The 13,383-nt window shown below is 42.8% G+C and overlaps 1 protein-coding gene across 2 annotated transcripts in view; it reads right to left on the reverse strand.

Moving 5' to 3' along the window:
- Mic26-27 (MICOS subunit 26/27) overlaps nt 1-13,383 on the reverse strand; it is a 69,333-nt gene that overhangs the window by 40,355 nt on the left and 15,595 nt on the right. The gene's annotated exons all lie outside the window — the stretch shown is intronic.

The raw sequence follows: 13,383 nt of genomic DNA on the forward strand, positions 1-13,383 counted from the left end.
TATTTGGCTGCAGTAATTACGAAGTAGAGAAAAATGCGTGGTCGTTCTTCAGGTTCCCTCGTGACAAGAACATTTAAGTAATATTGTGTTTGCATACAGTATATATTCTTCCACTGACAGAGGTTTTCATAGTACTTCATAATCTTCTGACCTGCTCGACCCATATTTTAACTGGCATAAAATGTAATACGCATATTTTCGAGTCCAGGCTCGGACTCGATTCACTTGCGAAGGCTCGATGATAGCATGACGTCACACGTTCGCTCACTCGCCGGCTCGTAGATGGATGAAGCATGCGTACAAGCGGTCGCCGAGGGTTTATGGGATTGCGACAGCGCGGTACGATATGAAAAAACCATAGAGTTAGTAAGTTAGTATATTATTTACTAACTCTATGGAAAAAACTGAATGAATGCGCAAAAGGAATAACCTAAATTTGATAATTACTTGAGAACGATAATAATGTCACTTAATACGCATAATACACTGACTGACTGACAGAGCAAATGCAACACCAAGAAGGAGTGGTTCGAAAGGGATGAAAGTTGGGAAAAAAACAGAGACGGCACGGACGAATAATTGATGTTTATTTCAAACCGATATGCAGGTTACACAATGCGCACGGCATCGACTCAGTAGGATGTAGGACCACCGCGAGCGGCGATGCACGCAGAAACACGTCGAGGTACAGAGTCAATAAGAGTGCGGATGGTGTCCTGAGGGATGGTTCTCCATTCTCTGTCAACCATTTGCCACAGTTGGTCGTCCGTACGAGGCTGGGGCAGAGTTTGCAAACGGCGTCCAATGAGATCCCACACGTGTTCGATTGGTGAGAGATCCGGAGAGTACGCTGGCCACGGAAGCATCTGTACACCTCGTAGAGCCTGTTGGGAGATGCGAGCAGTGTGTGGGCGGGCATTATCCTGCTGAAACAGAGCATTGGGCAGCCCCTAAAGGTACGGGAGTGCCACCGGCCGCAGCACATGCTGCACGTAGCGGTGGACATTTAACGTGCCTTGAATACGCACTAGAGGTGACGTGGAATCATACGCAATAGCGCCCCAAACCATGATGCCGCGTTGTCTAGCGGTAGGGCGCTCCACAGTTACTGCCGGATTTGACCTTTCTCCACGCCGACGCCACACTCGTCTGCGGTGACTATCACTGACAGAACAGAAGCGTGACTCATCGGAGAACACGACGTTCCGCCATTCCCTCATCCAAGTCGCTCTAGCCCGGCACCATGCCAGGCGTGCACATCTATGCTGTGGAGTCAATGGTAGTCTTCTGAGCGGACGCCGGGAGTGCAGGCCTCCTTCAACCAATCGACGGGAAATTGTTCTGGTCGTTATTGGAACAGCACAGCCAGGGTGTCTTGCACATGCTGAAGAATGGCGGTTGACGTGGCGTGCGGGGCTGCCACCGCTTGGCGGCGGATGCGCCGATCCTCGCGTGCTGACGTCACTCGGGCTGCGCCTGGACCCCTCGCACGTGCCACATGTCCCTGCGCCAACCATCTTCGCCACAGGCGCTGCACCGTGGACACATCCCTATGGGTATCGGCTGCGATTTGACGAAGCGACCAACCTGCCCTTCTCAGCCCGATCACCATACCCCTCGTAAAGTCGTCTGTCTGCTGGAAATGCCTCCGTTGACGGCGGCCTGGCATTCTTAGCTATACACGTGTCCTTTGGCACACGACAACACGTTCTACAATGACTGTCGGCTGAGAAATCACGGTACGAAGTGGGCCATTCGCCAACGCCGTGTCCCATTTATCGTTCGCTACGTGCGCAGCACAGCGGCGCATTTCACATCATGAGCATACCTCAGTGACATCAGTCTACCCTGCAATTGGCATAAAGTTCTGACCACTCCTTCTTGGTGTTGCATTTGCTCTGTCAGTCAGTGTAAGATATGAAAATATCCGTTTACGGCGTCTCGCACACACTTCACTGAATATGCCATCTATTTTAATATTGATAATATAGCTTATCTGGCCTTCATAGCCCAACTTGGCCGGTTCGATACTGGTTTATTCCGGTAGTATTTGAAGGTGCTCAAATACGTCAACCTAGTGTCGGTATAATTATTGGGACGTAAAAAATCTCCCGGGGGACTAAATGCGGTACCTCGGCATCCCCGAAAACCATACAAATGTACGTACTTGGACGTAAAAGTTATTATTATTATTATTATTATTATTATTATTATTATTATTATTTCAAATTCCTGTCACGGTATGTATGTTGTAATTAGTGTATTTTAAACATGTGCTATTTGTAGACTATAGACGGTATTTCTGCACACATTGTATTGCTTCGCTACTGGTAAATTATATCTCATGTAGCCATTATGCATATACACGGGCGTAGATGTGCTAATATGATCGGTAGTATGACAGATTTATTGTAACCATAGCCTATTGCTAACCGCGCCAAAGCCTACAATCGTCCGGGGGAACAGGTGAATTACAGCAGTTTATATGTACATCATACTTTCGGCAGATATAATGTCGGGTATTAAGATGAGGCGTCCAGAATGTGACGTACGTTCACGCAGCAAATCAGCGGACAGAACGTCATTCTGTTCTAGCTAAACAGCTGACAGTTTGTTAGTAAGTCACAACCTTTAGTGCCTATGATGATGATAATAATAATAATCATAACAATCGAATTATTGACGACCGATGACTGAACAACATCAATCATCAGCAGCAAACATATTGCACTCCACACCACAAAAATATTCTGTGGGTGACCCTGAATGCCGTGCACTCCAGTACAGTAGAGTTTAGTTCTAAGGCATGTCCACAGATAGCGACACCAGTATGCTTGGACTCGAGTCTGGAGTCGAGTAATACCGATTCTAAGAGCACATTACTCGATTCTACTCGATTCCGTCGCTAGCCCATCACTAGTTGTAGGTGTGATCTGTGGGTTTTGAAATGTCACAGAAGTGATTTGGATAAGGTGTACAAGAAAGAAGGGACGTTACGCTTATATAAGAATTATAAGATCTGTTCAGATCATTTCCGGGCTAGCGACTTTAGAAATCCTCGACTATACAGCCAAGGGTATGCTACATTTTTACTCTAATTGTACGTAAATATTCCTCAAAACATCACTATCGACAACATTTTCATACTTTTCTTTCTTTAATCCCTCTTCTCAGATTAAAGCCAGGATTTTATATATTTTCTTTCTGTTAGTAGGCTTCATGTTATGAGGAAAATTGTCTGGCTTTTAAATGTTAATTCATTGCATCATGTGGGTAAGGAATGTGCCGACGTTTTTATTGACAAGTGTCTTAATGTGATGATACAATGTTTTTTAAATGAGAAAAAAGACAAATCCAACCGTAAAAGTTCAGGCAGGAATGCTAAAGCTAAAAAAGTAATGCATAAATGAAAGATCAAGCCATTTCACAGCAGCCCATTTCATATCTTGTTTATGTGTCTAATTTCAGTCTTTGAATAATAACCTTTTAAATTATTCTTCATTCATTTATGCAGAATTGCTTTAGAAACTTCGAAGGTAATATCTCAATAACACTTTCTTTCTAGACGTAATTTATTTATCCATTTCCGTATATACATTTCCATTGATATTTGAATTTAGCGCAATTTGTTCAGATCAAGTCACTAGGAGCGCCACCGTCGAATTGTCTCCCATTTTAGCAAGGCGAAATCCGTAAGTGTCGCGTATTATCTCTACTGTATTTGTTCGGATGTCTGCACAGGACGAATAGTTGCCTACGTTATAATACAAGGCCAGGAAATAGAGCCCGTAAAACGCTATGGAAGTGGTTACACTGAAGTTCAATGCCGGGCCGCTAGGATCGCTATCTTGCTCCCTGTTTACCAGGCGCGCGCCTTTAAACGTGTTCATTAACTGAGTTGGTTGTGAATGTATTATGTATTTGTCTGATGTTAAGCATTCGCAGTTCCAGTCATGGTTTATTCACGAGAAATTAAAGGCAGTGGAATTTCGTTTCACAAGTTTCCAGTGAATGTTCAATATTCGAAACATTATACAGAGGAAGTATTACGCATGAGATACGACTTCAAGCTGATCGAAGTAGGGCTCTGTTCCTAAGTTTTGATCCGAGTTACGTCATAAGAATCGGGCGATCCCAAAATTTGTCACTGGACTTTTTTTAAACTATGCTACCGTGACCGGCAATCATTTGAGAGGTATCTTCAAACTCAAATTAGGAAACCAACGAGGAAAATAATTTGCCCAACAAATTTCACGAAAATGAATGTAGCAAGAGCTAAAAATATTGTATTTTCCCCTGAAACAATCTCTGGTTTGAAAAGTATGGAGGTGGTTTTGTCCCGAGAGCATAAAATATAGTTTAAAATAAGCCATTTGTTTTATGGAGCATTTTATTAAATTGTTCAATGCGCATAACGTCTGCAACACCTCACATGGGACATATTCAGGAACGAGAACAAACGAGCATCTTTTAACCGGGCGAGTTGGTCGTACGGTTAGGAGCGCGCGGCTGTGAGCTTGCATCCGGGAGATAGTGGGTTCGAATCCCACGGTCAGCAGCCCTGAAGATGGTTTTCCGTGGTTTCCCATTTTGACACCAGGCAAATGCTGGGGCTGTACCTTAATTAAGGCCATGGTCGCTTCCTTCCAACTCCTAGGCCTTTCCTATCCCATCGTCGCCATAATACCTATCTGTGTCGGTGTGAAGTAAAGTCACTAGCAAAAAAAAAGCATCTTTTAGTACTGAAGATGAACTCCTCAGTTGGTTAATTAATGATTTCCTATTGCCAACGGCCGTAGCCGTGTTGAAACACCGGATCCCGTGAGATCTCCGAAGTTAAGCAACATTGGGCGTGGTCAGGAGTTGGATGGGTTGCCACGCGCTGTTGGTGGGGGGGTAAGGGAATGGAGGAGCGGAAAGGAACTGGCCACCCTACCGCACGTAAACTTCGGCTCAGGAACACCTCTGCGGAGGTTCGGACCTGCCTTCGGGCAGAATAACCCTTACCTTACCTTACCTTAAAATGCATTCAGAGAAATGTATCAGGCATAGATCTTGACTACCCAGTCCACTGTGGCCTGCGTAAAATACCTCATAAGTATACATTAGCATTATGCATTGACGAGGAACGCCAAGCGGAATACAATGACATTATGGTTCGTGTGGCAAAAGAAAAAAACAGACTGTAAAGGCTGTTTAGAACATATCTGTTCTCCAGCTACTCAAAGTCCAACATTGTGTCTTATTCGTTTTCAAGATCGAGGAGCCCTCAGATACCGAAAACCATCGTCTGTGGCACTTCTACAGTGAACGACGGAATTTGTCACTTCCGCTACGCAGTACTTGTCCCGAAGAGAGTTACTAAAAGGTGTACGTTTATTTTTTCGAAAGACATGTTCAACAGTGAAATTAAGTGTGGAAAATGTAAAGGCGACAAACCACTTCTTTTTCTACTACGAACATTTCTGAGACCTCTGTTAGACAACATTGCTTTGAGCCACACAAGTAGAAGAGAGAAAGTTTTTGAAACTTGATAAGAAGCCCCTCAGAAGGAAAGTTTACCGAACTCGATAGCTGCAGTCGCTTAAGTGCGGCCAGTATCCAGTATTCGGGAGATAGTAGGTTCGAACCCCACTGTCGGCAGCCCTGAAAATGGTTTTCCGTGGTTTCCCATTTTCACACCAAGCAAATGCTGGGGCTGTACCTTAATCAAGGCCACGGCCGCTTCCTTCCCAATCCTAGCCCTTTCCTGTCCCATCGTCGCCATAAGACCTATCTGTATCGGTGCGACGTAAAGCAACTAGCAAAAAAGAAAAGAAGGAAGTTTTGAAACTTCAGTGACATATCCAAGCCAATTCAGCACCGCTCTATAAATAAAGTACTGTCAATACTTGCAAAAACATTCAGTTCTTTTTATTTAGGATATACTTTACTTATTGACATATACGGCCATGCGAATGCAAGGGGGCAAGACCGCGATCCTAGCGGCTGAATGTTGAACTAGGAAGCAACCCGTTTCCACGAGTGCATTTCAAGGCCTTGTATTATAGCGTAGGCAACGGGACGAATAGAAATGAATAGTGTGACGACTTCTCCTAAATCACATGTTAACAGCACCGCCGTCTCGATCCTCTTATACTGCCTGCTCTATGCCACTAGTTTAACACAGGAAGGCGCGACTACCAATAGTTCTCCAATCGCCGTAAGAGTGCAGCAGTAGACGCACAATCTTCGCTGTCAATGTGGGTGTAGCACTGTATTATTGGTGCATGAATGTGTGTGAAAACCTGAGTTATTTTGTACAATGAGTAAACGTGTCTGGTCACTTTCGTTCGTACAAGATATATTTTGAATAGAACTGTGAAATGAATTAATCATGTTATGTTTATAGATATTTCAAAAGTGATTTTAAGGTGTTGGTACTTGTTTCTTTCCGTTCGTGCAAGGTATATTTTTCGTAGAACTGAAACTTCAGATTCTTTCCCCGAAATATTCAACTGTTGTATACCATGTTGCCAATCTCAGCAAGGTTGTTCGCAGCCAGAAAATATACGACTCAATGAAATACAGTCTAGAAGAGAATTGAGAGAAAAACGGCTGTCGGCTTTATCTAGGCAAGGACCTAATGAAGGAAGTAATTGGATATCCTCAGATTACTCTCGCATCTGTGCCTTTACACCTTATTTCAGAATTTTGATGGAGCCTCCGCGGCTCAGGCGGTAGACGCCGGCCTCTCACCGCTGCGTTCTGTGGTTCAAATCCCGGTCATTCCATGTGAGATTTGTGCTGGACAAAGCGGAGGCGGGACAGGTTTTTCTCCGGATACTCCGATTTTCTCTGCGATATTTAATTCCAGAAACACTCTCGAATATCATTTCATTTCATCTGTCATTCATTAATCATTGCCCCGGAGGGGTGCGACAGGCTTCGCCAGCCGGCACAATTCCTATCCTCCCTGCTAGATGGGGGCTTCATTCATTCCATCCTGGCCCGGTCGAATGACTGGAAAGAGGCGGCGGATTTTTTTCCAGAAGGTGATTAAAGCTGTGGAGGATAGTGGATTCCTTGCGATAAAAATTGTGACGGACAATCACTAAACGCCTTCATGTTTAGACATTTTGGACAACCTCAGATATCCAGACGATAATATTCCAATCAAACTAAAAACAGGAAATCAAACCCTAACTTGCGGGTACTAGGTTCGTGTTGTTGAAGAGAGGATGGAGTGTGACATTTGTGTCAGCAACATCTCACTGCCTAGAGCTTCGTCACCTCTAAATGGAACTTATTATACATCAGGACAGAGGAGGAGTTCGATACCCAAAACCTAGTTTTGTTGCTCTGGTGAAGCATCTCCAGGAGTTCGTTTAAACTGATGTGCCCTATTGTCGAAGTCCTTCAAGCGTATGAGCGTAATACGAGGACTTGCGACGTCTTCCCTTTCAGAATACCGAGCGAGTTGGCCGTGCGGTTAGGAGCGCGCAGCTATGAGCTTGCATCCGGGAGATAGTGGGTTCGAGCCCCACGGTCGGCAGCCCTGAAGTTGGTTTTCCGTGGTTTCCCATTTTCACACCTGGCAAATTCTGGGCTGTAACTTAATTAAGGCCACGGCCGCTTCCTTCCCATTCCTAGGCCTTTACTATCCCATCATCGCCATAAGACCCATCTGTATCGGTGCGACTGAAACAAATATTAAAAATCTTTCAGAATGTGTTTTGTTACAGTGTGAGGTCAAAGTACATCAGCAAAATGTTAGTGATATTATCCTAACCAAGTTCGTAAGACCTCTATTATTTGATATTGCGTTGGCAAGAACAACAAAAAGTACGGTACCGGTACCACTCCAAGCCTTCGTCCAGGAAAATCTTTAAATTGTGCATGAAGAGGCCAACTGCGACTTCGTGCAGTTAATATTGCCGATATTTAATATTACTGATGTATTTTACGAGCTTCAGTAAACAAATGACCATACTGCATGGTGTTTTGTAGGCTGTCGTCATTAGAATAAGTTTAGACCATTGTGCGTCTATGTCTGCCATCTAGCGGAGAAATTTTGTCGCAGCGTAGTCGCAAAAAGGCTCGCATAGAGCAGGCAGTATAGGAGGATCGAGACGGCGGTGGTTAACAGACACGCTGTACATGTTCTCCGCCACCTGCAGCGCTGCTGTCGATAAAAGGGCCAAGTACGCGCGCTTTTCGTCGGCTTACTGTGGAAGTGTGCAAACAGTTTGTGGTCATTTTCAGTAGTTTTATACATTCTCCAGTTGTATAAGTGGAAAATAGCTGGCATTAACTTTTCATGAACTGAAAAAGATTATGTATTTGAGAAGTAGGACATATACTTTGACATATGCTTCAATTTACTACCGCATGTGAATATGCCTACAACTTGCAATGTCCCGGGTTGTAATTCGGGTTACAATAAACATTCGAATGATAAGCGTCATTTTTATTTCGTCCCCAAAAGATCCCACACTGTTCTCAAAGTGGTCGAAGGCTATCCCACGACAACATCTGCCTTAAAGTTATAGTACCTTTAACATAATTTTTCAGTCAGATTAGAGCCATGGCAAAAGCTGTTGTCAAAGCGAATGCCAAAATCACAAGTACAGCTCAGGAAAAAAATTACAGCACGCTTACCTTTGATCTGCCACAATTTTCTTTTTTTGCTAGTTGCTTTACGTCGCACCGACACAGATAGGTCTTATAGCAACGATAGGATAGGAAAGGCCTAGGAGTTGGAAGGAAGCGGCCGTGGCCTTAAGGTACAGCCCCAGAATTTCCCTGGTGTGAAAATGGGATGGGAAACAATCTTCAGGGCTGCCGACAGTGGTTTATAAAAGTAGGAAAGATCACAATATGAAGATTAAGTTGGAATTCAAGAGGACAAACTGGGGCAAATATTCATTTATAGGAAGGGGAGTTAGGGATTGGAATAACTTACCAAGGGAGACGTTCAATAAATTTCCAGTTTCTTTGAAATCATTTAGGAAAAGGCTAGGAAAGCAACAGATAGGGAATCTGCCACCTGGGCGACTGCCCTAAATGCAAATCAGTATTGATTGATTGATTGATTGATTGATTGATTGATTGATTGACACTACCTCCCGGATGCAAGCTCACAGCCGCGTGCCCCTAACGGCACGGCCAACTAGCTCGGTCCACCATTATCAAGTTGGGAAGATGAACAAATAGCTCCTTTCACCAGTTCAAAAATTAATGTCATTCATCTGTTCTATGGGTATATTGTTAAACATGCAAGCGAAGTGATAGGCTGTACAGCATGTATTGGTTCTATGCAAAACAATAGAGAGGAGGACCTAACAAGTCTAGAAGAATATTTTAACGCGTTCAGCTGTCTTATTTATCCATCGAGTGAATTATTTTTTTCTCATGTAGAGGAAGTTTTTGTGAGAAATATTAGTGTACAAGAAGCATATGGGGTGAAATATTTCAAGAACGCCTGAATAGTTTACCTTCAATTACTGTTTAGACTTGGGTGCTGTACTGAACATGCTCAAGACTTGGTACCAAAATTAATTTTTCATTACATACGATGCCGATTTTATTTCCGAACAAAAGAAGTAAGAAGTGCAAGCTTGTATGACCGCAAAACATACCCGGAAAATGTCCAAGGTGTCTTGTTAACCGACTGATGGGGTGAAGTGCTGATAAGATTCATTAATTTGAGCATGTTAATATATAATTTAACTTAAGTACCGGTAGTTATGTAGGAATTACATATGTATGACATACCGGTACGTAACATCATGTGGGTGCCTGCAGAGTTTCAATGTGTTTATATTACGCAGCATGTACACCATGTGTTTTTTAAAGGTTATAGCTCATAATTGCAACTGAGTTTGATTTTGTGGTGAATTAATGAAATAGCTCTATACACACATACCCGTTTGACATATTCGTTAAGACACTGACGAACCAATTTCAGAAGTAATGTCATTAAATCATTACTAAATGTAAAATATTTCCTACGAATTTGTCACATATTACTTTCAAAACAAGGAACACTATAATCTTAATTTGCACGAAACACAGTCATCGGTCAGTACAGAGAATGCACATTCCTGAAACATAACAATAATAAATACCGTACACGGTTTTAAAATAATTTATTTAAACGATAAATTCCGACTTAAGTCACATCAGATCTCATTTAAAATCACATGTTCAGGGACAGCTGATCCCTGTTTACCTACACCAGCGCCGCGTAGTGTAGGAACATATCAAACAGCAGAAGTCGTCACACTTTCTATTCGTCCTGGTCTGCACTTTGCAGCAAAGTGGTTGTTTTATATCACCGCCGTCTCAATCCTATATAGAGATTGAGACGGCGGTGTTTTATATACGCAAAGATTCATGCCTTTGCGGATCTGTATGACTGTACTAAACTATCGATAATAGCTCAAATGACGCCGTGTTCGGTTTGTTCAAATGTAAGCATGAGCATGGGCGAAGCATCAGTTTAGTTCTCTCTGTCGATTTGATTAAGAAAAGTTAGTATAAAGATAATAGAACTTGTCGTTTGTGTTAAGGGCCTGCATGCATAGATGTTATAGCAGATGCATTCACATTCAGATGAACTGCATTCTTCGTGATAATTTCGTAGTTACATATAACTTACAGATACTCCCATAAGTATTCGGTCACTCTGATTTTTCATACACTTTTATTGGGTAGTTATTCTTACACTATAATGATAACGTATAATACAACGAAACATGTAGCAAAACATAACACGTTATACAAACATTGTGATGTAAGTCAAACTCTTCTGACAGTCATTAGTACGCCCTCTGTTGTACATTAAATAAGAGCAATAATTCCAGTATGTATGTATGTATGTATGTATGTATGTATGTATGTATGTATGTATGTATGTTCAGTCCGTCAGCGATGCCGCTGGTGGGATCCTCAACAGCTCTGCCATCAGCTGTCACAGATGGCCTAGGCATCACTGAAGAGGCGTACTAGGGAAATGAGGAGTGAGGTACGGTAGTTTCCCGTTGCTTACCTCGCCGAGCCAGAGTTGCTATTACATACCAGTCTGCCAAGCCCACTGAAATGCATTAACCGACCCTATGAGCAACATTTTCACACCATCCATAGCAGGGATGGCTGCATAAGGAATGGCTCATACCTCATTCACTTTCATATTGTCAAATCCAAGGATAAGACAGAGACAGATCTATGAAAGTAACAAAATTGCTCTAGCCTATACCAGTAGACATGGCACTAGGTCCTGCCAGCAAAGGCGGAATAATTCCAGTGCTGCCTCCCACTATACAAAAAGCAACATAAACTCGTATAATTCACAACACTGTTACACATTCAGTACTTTGTAGGTCTATTTTAGGACCTATTCCAGTCGATTCGGCATTCTGGCGATAACTTTCCTGATATAATCACGGCTTAATGCCGCCCATTCTTGTAGATGTCTCCACTTCAAGTCTGTGAGGGAAGTTGGCTGCCGCAATTCCAGAGCTGCCTTCATTCGACACCACACATTCTCGATGGGTTTCAGGTTGGGTGATTGTGGTGGAGTTTCAAAACCTTCGGGCAGTTGTACAGCAGCCACTCCCCGACAAGTTACGACTTGTGCTTGGGGTCGTTATGCTGGTAGAACTTGAAAGTACGCTGTATACCAAGTTGTTCCGCAAATTGTTTTTGAGGATAACCAAATAGCCATTTTTTTATTTTTTGTCAATGTATCTTCAATGAAACTCAGTGCACCAACCCCGCTCGATGCAACACATCCCTACACCATTGCACTTCCTCCACCATTTTTTACCGTTGCTTGTAAATTGCTTGTTCTCAGGTCCTCGTGACATTTCCGCCACACCAGTTGCTTTCCATCGGACCCGAAGACTCATCAACAAATAACACATCCTCCCACCAAGCACTGGGTTTGCTTTCATAGATTTTTTGCTAACTCTAGCCGCTTGTTTTTATTTACCGCATTAATGTATGGATTCTTACTACGTCTTCTCCGAAAGAACTCATTTCTTCACAGTGTTCTTCGCATGATTTCAGTACCGGTACACACTTTCTTTCCACACTCCTCTACAACAGCTGCTGCCAGTTTCGGAGCACTAATTTTCGGATTTCGTTTCCCATTCTACAGCACAAACTTCTGTCAGCCTTCTTTTGGTTTGCCTGTCTGGGGAATTGAATCAATTCTGTCTTCATTTTAGACATATTTGGTTTCACATTCTGTTCATGGTTGCGTTATTGGCATCGCGTTTTTTTTTTCTTTTTTCAGACTGAACGCTGAAAGGCATAACACTCTATAATGATAATGAATGTGTAATGTATGTTTTTGCGGATTTTATCAGTGGCCGAATATTTATGGGAATGACTGTATACTTCGTTAGGGTGCATTAAAACACTTGAAGATACCTTTCTGTGACTGGGTACACCGCTATCACGCGAAGCCCATCAAATTATCAAGACAAGACAAGAAGATACATTTGTCATTTAGTGGATTCTGCAGGTTATCTCTCGATATTGATGTTAAAACCATATCGTCGACATATATGTCGAACGATGTGTTGGTGGTTGCAACGTTGAACATCAGTGGACTGACCGGATTTCCTTGCAGCACAGCACCTGTTTGAGTGGTCTCTAATGTTAAGTAATTTATTATTCTTCCAGTTTAAAAACGTTAAATGGTACTGATGCTAAAATAGTTGTAAGGGGAAAGAATAGTTTGGAATTTATGTAGGATGTAACCTTAAGTTTGGTACAATCCTGGCATTTACTTGGAGAAGTGGGAAATCACGGGAGACCTCGTAGAGGATGGCTGAGGTGGGAATTGAACCCTCCTCTACTGAGTTGATCTACCGAGGCGGAGTGGACCCCGTTCTAGCCCTCGTACCACATTTCAAATTTTGTGGCAGAGCCGGGAATCGAACCCGGGCCTCCGGGGGTGGCAGCTAATCACACTAACCACTACACCATAGAGGCGGTCCAGCCCTCGTACTACTGTACTTTTCAAATTTCGTGTCAGAACCGGGAATCGAACCTGGACTTCCGGGGGTGTGGCAGGTGATCACTCTTAAGAAAATGAAACGAAGGGAATATTTGACTCATAACTGAGTGAAATTTGATATGGTCAATTCCCAAGGATAGATCATAAAAATTTGACGTAGATGTAGAGTGATGTGATGTAGATATACATAGGTGAAAATGAAAACCCACAAAATTTTCTACCGAGGTCAGTTCAAATGTTCCCACCACTCGCGCGTTTTCACGCCATCTGTGAGTAAAATTATTAAAGCAAAAAGTGTGTAACGGGAAAATGTTGGCAGAGCGTTGATTTCAATAGCATTAATAATTTAAAAAACGAACAAGTTGTGATCGGAA

This window comes from Anabrus simplex, chromosome 14, assembly GCF_040414725.1.
Source record: "Anabrus simplex isolate iqAnaSimp1 chromosome 14, ASM4041472v1, whole genome shotgun sequence".
NCBI classification, from domain to species: domain Eukaryota; kingdom Metazoa; phylum Arthropoda; class Insecta; order Orthoptera; family Tettigoniidae; genus Anabrus; species Anabrus simplex.